Here is a 6,817-nt window from a genome sequence, read left to right as displayed (position 1 = left end):
AGGCAGGGAGCAGAAAACCCAAGCTCGGCTAAGGGCATTCCCCACCTCTCCTCAGAGGGAGCCACCCGCTTCGCCCCATTCTCCAAAGAGAGACGGTCCAGCCCCAGGCGCTGGCACACGTACACACGAAGCGTTTCCAGCATTGGGGTCTCGCACAAACCCGCCGTCCTCTCCTGAGACGCGAAACGACGCCCTTCGCTCCCAGCAGCCCTTGCGGCAAGATGGCGGCGCGGCGCTGCCGGAAGAGGCGGCCTGTGGCAGGCACGGCGCCCTCAGAGCCCAACCAAGGGTGTCTCAAAGATGGGTGCCCCGGGGCTGAGGCCTGAGTCACACACCAAGCAGGGCCAAGGTCACCCTGCCGGCCGCGAAGAAACGGGATGTTCTCGGTGAGAAGGGCTGGTGGGGGCCGGTGGCTTCAAGCCGTGTGCGTGGTTCCGAAGAGACCTGGCTTCTCCGAGGGCAGTACAGAGCCCTGTGCCGAGAAGGAGGCCGAAAGGGGTCTGTGTGCCCAGCCCGAGGGTCTGCGTTCCCTCCTGGAAGGCCTTGCTGTGCTGCGGGTCACCATGGAGAGTGGGGCCAGAGGCTGCAAGGTCGCCATGTCTGGGAGGACTCCGAGGACAGAGGCTTAAAGCCACCGTGAAGTCTGCAGATGGCCTGACGGTCCACAGTGGGGACCCTGTTCGCTCCCTGTGTTGACAGCACTGGGCACCCCGCGCCCCTCAGACAGGGTGTGCTGGACATGGAGGGAAAGGTCACGCCGGCCTTAGGGCCGGCTGGTGAAACTGGCCCAAACAGCCCCTGCCCGGTCACAGGAGCACTGTGGACCCCAAAGGTGACTGGAAGCTACCACCACCCTCATCTTGGAACCAGAGGGGTGGGAAGGCAGAGAGCCGCCTGCCACACCCCAGCCGGGTACCCACACCAGAATAGGGTCTCCCTGGCTGCCGGATCTGAAGTCTGCATATTGCCTTATAAAAACCTTCAATAAAATCTTTTTAAAAGAACACAAGTCAGAAACAGAGAGAGAGATGATGATGATGATGATGAAGGTTCAAACTAAGAAGTTTCATTTAGAACAAGGGGGGGGGGGGAATGTTTGTGTGCAAGAAAGAAAGACACCTTTTATTTTCTCTAAAAATCACTTCCATTTCAGTTTCAAGATCCATCCCACCAGGAATGTGGAAAATCTCTCCTTGGGTTGCTGGTCTGGGCTGGGATCCTGGGCCCCCCCACACCGCACCTGCCCGTCGCACCCCTGGCGCTTCCGGCAGGGCTGCCCCAGGGTGACTCTGCTGAAGCCTGTCTCATCCCCTCTGTGTGACTCCAAACTGTTCCGTCCCCAGCCTAAGAAAATGTCTTTGACCCGGGGAAACCTCATTCCTAAGCCTGCTCTGAATGAAGTCCTCCCGTGGGTGTGACTTTTGAAACAAGCCAGGAATCCTGTGGCCATTGTATTGCGCTTGAGAAAAGGAGGCCAAAACCTGGGAGCCCCAGGAGATGAGACAGAGGGAGGGGGAGACAGGGGAGAAGGCAGAGAAGCTGCTTTATCTACTGTGTGTTCCTCAGTCACACTTGCTTTCAGAAGGAGTTACAATTCCTGTTGCAATTGGTGGTGACCTGTAGAGCTTACCTTCTGTTCATCTTTTAGTTTGGCTTCGAGTTTGTGGTTTATTTCAGAAAATGTATTAAAGCAGTCCCAAGTGAAGACTCATTTGTGGTGTCCTCAGGAGAAACTGATTCATATGCTTTGGAGTCATTCCTGTTCTCCCATTCCCTAACCAGTCCTACTGAGCCTTCTTAAAGATGCCACCCCTTACAGGAAGCCTGTTTTGACTGTCACGGTGTAACCAATCCTCACACTGTCTGAATTCCTAGCACTTTGGGGGTAATTTCTTGTACTTTTGAACAGAGTCACACACAGTCCTATTATGGTTCTCCCTCCAACCAGATGGCAGGATTTTGCCACCCCACAGCACAGTGGGCACAGGGCAACCTGAGATGACTGAGGGCAGGGACCAAGGCCTCGCCACACCCTGCAGCTCTCCCAGCACCTCACACAGAGGCGGGCTCCATAAATATTTATTAAATGGATGGATGGATGGATGGAACAGATTGGTGGATTGCACAGTCTTAACCAGATACTGTCCCCATTGAAGAAGTGAAGTCGCTCAGTCGTGACCGACTCTTTGCAAGCCAATGGACTGTAGCCTACCAGGCTCCTCTGTCCATGGGATTTTCTAGGCAAGAGTGCTGGAGTGGGTTGCCATTTCCTTCCCCAGGGGATCTTCCCGACCCAGGGATTGAACCCAGGTCTTCCCCATTGCAGGCAGATGGCTTTACCATCTGAGCCACCATTAGCTATTCTTTTTCCACCCCCCTCAACAATTCAGTGGAAAAATTGTTTCAGATTTGCATTCACTCATGGAAAGAAACAGCCCATTACTTTTCTTCTTTCTATGGAATCAGGCAACCACAGAATGTTCTTTAAGGCATAGATTACTGTTCTACATAAAATGTTGAAACTGAGAGTCATAGATTATGCTAGCATCATGTATATTTCTGTTTCATACATTTGCAGCACATACTTTTGATTCCATAATGTTGGAATCCTCCAAGTTTCTTTATTTTAAAACAAATTTCTGTCTCACTAAGGCCTTGCACTTGTTCTTTGCCTCAGGTGTCTGCAGATGATTCCAAAGAGTTGTTGATATAGGCAGCTTGTAGATAACAGACTACAATATTGGAACATTTTAAAGTTACATCTCCCACTGTCTGCTGCCCCTCACTGCCCTCCCAGCCTCCCTCCCTTGCTCACACCTGGGTGGTGAGTTAAAACAGTGGCCTGGTGCCCTTCTGGGTTGGTCCCTCCTCTTCAGGCTCCCTGGATAGCCCCTACCCTCACCTCTGACTCGTCATGGGCCTCGTGGGTGACCTCCAGGGTGGGGATTGCCTCGCCCTGTGCCCAATCTTCTCCAGGCCCAGCAGGATGCAGGCTTCGGGGCATGCCTTCCATGGCTGTGTGGGTGGGCTGGCTGATCATCCTCCACAACATTGAGAGAGTCAATTCCTAGGCAGCTTGATAAGCTAGGGGTCCCCAAGGAGAGAGGGGTCTGGAATTCTCAAGGAGGAAGAAAGGACAAACTTTTTTCCCTCTACATTCTTTAGGATTATATAACAATAATGTATCCTGCTTAAGGACAGTCTCTGGAGAAAAACCTTCTGGCTAATCCTCTTATCTTAAGGTGTAAATTATGGGAGTAGGTCTAGTGAGGTCTTTACAACCTCCAGACATTCTTTTGATTCACTGTAATAACTAATTTGAGAGTATATAATTCCATTGCTAACACTAGCAGGGGGGCACTCTTTCTGCCCCTTTGTGATGTCTATGTCAGAAGCTTTCTCTATCCCTTTTATACTTTAATAAACTCTATTGCACACACACAAAAAAAAGTTACTGCTTTCCAACTGAGGGGGAAAAAAATCTTTTATTATCCTGAATGATTCCAAGTGATGAATCCTTAAACGACCTTTAAGATGCATTTAATAAATATAACTCTTTCAAATGGGTTGTGCGAGACATTTTTTTTAAAAATTATTTTTTTTTTAGTTTTAAAGTCTTGTAATATATTTTTAAATGTATTCCTTAGAACAAGTCATCCATAAAGATGCAATGGATGTGTGTTGACCTATGTGCTGTCTCAAATTCACACCACCACGTGTGCACTAGCATTTTAACTGAATAGTTTTGCGTTGAGGTGTTAGCCCCACTCTGGTTCATGCCCTTGATGTAAATTCATAGAAGTGATGAGGCAGAAGTTGCCACCGCGGTCAGTACTGTCTCTAGACATCTTCTGTTTGCCTGGCCCACCCCCCTTTGCCCTGGCTCCCCTCACACACTGCATCCTTGCAAGCTCCCCCTCCAGCTCACCCCAGATTTGGGCTCTCTTGCTCTGCCCCCCACTCCCTACAGAGGCCCTTACTCAACTCCACGTTCTTGGATTTGATATTTATTCAACAAACATCTTTAGATCTTTTACCATGCTCCAGGCTCTCTGACAGGCCCATGAAAACAAGTAGGTAAGGAGATCTTCGTCAAGGGGCTCCCGGTATGGGGAAGAGAGACAGTTACCCAAACGGAGAGACAGCTGCTACCAGGGGCTCCACGGATGGCCGTGTCGTCCAGCCCCAGAGAGGCAAGGAGCTTTCTGTTTAATAGAGAACTGATCCCCGCAGCACAGTAGCAAAGAAATTGAGCACCCATGAGACTTCTGGGATTTGCAGGGCTAACTGGAAGGAATTTGAGGAGCTGGGCAGCAGCAAGGCCAGCCCACAGGAATATTGTACAGCTGTTGCCATGATCCATTACTATAAGGCCAGGCAGAAAGCCCATTTCAACAGAAAATATCATAGCTACTTTGGGGTTCTCTAAGAAATGCAAGCTCATTTGGTAGCATTCTGGAAACTTCTTAGTCTTCAATGGTTTTTTGTTACCCTGCCTCTGTTCTCTAAGTGACTGTGTGCATGCATGCGTGCCAAGTCGATTCAGCTGTGTCTGTCTTTTTGCGACCCTATGAACTGTAGCCTGCCAGGCTCCTCTGTCTGTGGAATTCTCCAGACAAGAACACCAGAGTGGATTGCCATGCCCTCCTCCAGGGGATCTTTCCCCATCCAGGGACTGAACATCTCTCATGTCTCCTCCATTGGCAGGCAGGTTCTTTACCACTAGCTCCACCTGGGAAGCCCCCCTCTAGGTGACTAATGCTACTCAATTCTAAGTGCTATGCCCTCGTGAGAGAATGTGGGCAAATGATGTCTTAGAATTATTCTGGGAAATAGTTATAACCCTGTGGATACCATGAGAGAATCTCAGGGATGGAAGAAGGTCATTGGAGAATACTTTGAGAACTGTGGGCCTTGAGAACAGTCTTACAGTGAATTCTGAGAATGTACCTGGATCAATAGGAAAGTATTCTATGACTGATGACGGTATATGCCTTGGGCATGGGTGTAAGGACCGTGGTCCACTTGTCATATGTTTGATATCCCCACAAAATATAATATTTCCTAAGGTCATATACATTCAAACTATCGGTAGTATTAAGAATGGTTTTAAAATAAATATTCCATTATCTGTACCTCTAAATGAGAGCTTTCCATCAAAGTTGTCATCTTTAGAGTCTAGTTACTTTAACTATCACTGTGATCAAAATTTTGGAGCTCTTCGTAAACACGAAACACAGATCAAATGCAGGGAGCCGGCCTGAATGTACAGGCCCCTTACGGCCCTAAGAGAGATCAAAAGGTCTCTCTTTGTCCTGCCACCCCTTCTTGTTAAAGTATAGACTGGCATTTGTCTCCTTCAGGGAAAAAACACACCGGTGACCTTTTTGCCTGTTTTTCTGGTGCTGATAAGCTCATCATGCCTGAAACCTGTTTTCATCTAATGTTCTATTGATGAAGCCTGTTTTCTATCTAATGTTCTAATGATCTTAATCATGTTGGGCGCTAGGGTAATTAATGCTTTACTGATCTTGAGTGTGGGAATTTAAAACATCTGTAGCTCTGCACGTATGCAAACCCTCAATCTATTCTTAGTAACTCCTGTTAGCGTATATATAGGCGTGGTATTCTTCAATAAAGTTGGCGGAGTCAGACGCAAGCGGACTCCGTCCCTCTCAACCCCATCTTTCTCTTCCTGAGTCTTCTTTTTCCTAGGTACTCTGGTAATTGCGTTCTTGACCAGTTCGTTTGCCGGCAGGCTCCGGCAATCAAATTCTTTATTGTTTGTACAAGGCAAACTTGATTTTGACCAAGAGGATACTCAGGAATTGGATTGTCTTGGGTTCTAAATGACTTTGAATTCACAAAAAATTAAATCTCCCTTGAAGGATACAAGTGTGCTGTCAAGAAGGGCACTAAAATCATTCCACCAATAATGTATCTCTACTGTATATCAGGTACAGTGCTCAGTCCTGAGAATAGAAATGAGAGGCTGAGTTCCTGCACCGAGGAGCTTATCTCCTGCATCAGACAGACAAGGAAACCAGCTGCTAAACCCAGTATAGCAGGCGCTCGAGTTGAGGGAAGGCCCCTGTGTAGAAGGCAGCTCCCTCACAGTCCGGGGAGGGGACAAGTGAGGGAAGGTTCCCCACAGGCGGCTCTTCAGCTCAATACTGAAAGACATGAGGAGGCCAGGTGGTTGTGGGATGGGGGAGGTGGTTCCTAAGGGGGGGAGGCCTCCCAAAAGGGACAGCACGTGCAAAGACCTGGAGATAGCAGAAGAAAGCGTGGACCACCAGGGGAACTGGTGAGAAATCCAAAGTGGTGGCAGCTGAGGTTGGGGTGTGATGAGGCAGATATCCACGCGGGGCCTGACCAAGACTAGGGCTTTGGGGTTTTTTATCCCGAAGGCCAAGGAGATCCACGGGCCAATTTGCATTTTGGAAAAGTCGCTTTGAATTCCTGCCATGTGCCATGCACTCTGCCCCTATGCACGCAAGTGAAACCAATAAAAAGAGGAATGAGATCTGTCCCTGGCCAGCCCATGACCAGCAGTCACATTGGGTTAGCCTGGGCGCATTCTTGGCTTCAGCTGAGAATGGAAGTCACTTGGCCTTGCTCAGTCCTGCAGCCAGAAACTCACCCTTGACCTCACGGTAGGCCTCTCTCACAAACACGGTGGGCCAGACGGTGCAGATAAGTCAGAAAGCACCACGTCACCTTTACTAATCAAGTGCTCAAACCACGTCACCTTTACTAATCAAGTGCTCAAAGCAGTCGCGTGATCTGGTGAAAGAGACTCAGGCTTGGAGCTGAC

The 6,817-nt window shown here is 49.0% G+C and overlaps 1 pseudogene; it reads left to right on the top strand.

Moving 5' to 3' along the window:
* The first annotated feature begins 221 nt into the window (after window positions 1-221).
* On the top strand, window positions 222-696 carry LOC122705024 (annotated as a pseudogene).
* Window positions 697-6,817: the final 6,121 nt, after the last annotated feature.

The sequence above is a fragment of the Cervus elaphus genome, chromosome 12, assembly GCF_910594005.1.
Source record: "Cervus elaphus chromosome 12, mCerEla1.1, whole genome shotgun sequence".
Classification (NCBI taxonomy): domain Eukaryota; kingdom Metazoa; phylum Chordata; class Mammalia; order Artiodactyla; family Cervidae; genus Cervus; species Cervus elaphus.
This window is presented reverse-complemented; position numbering and strand designations above follow the sequence as displayed.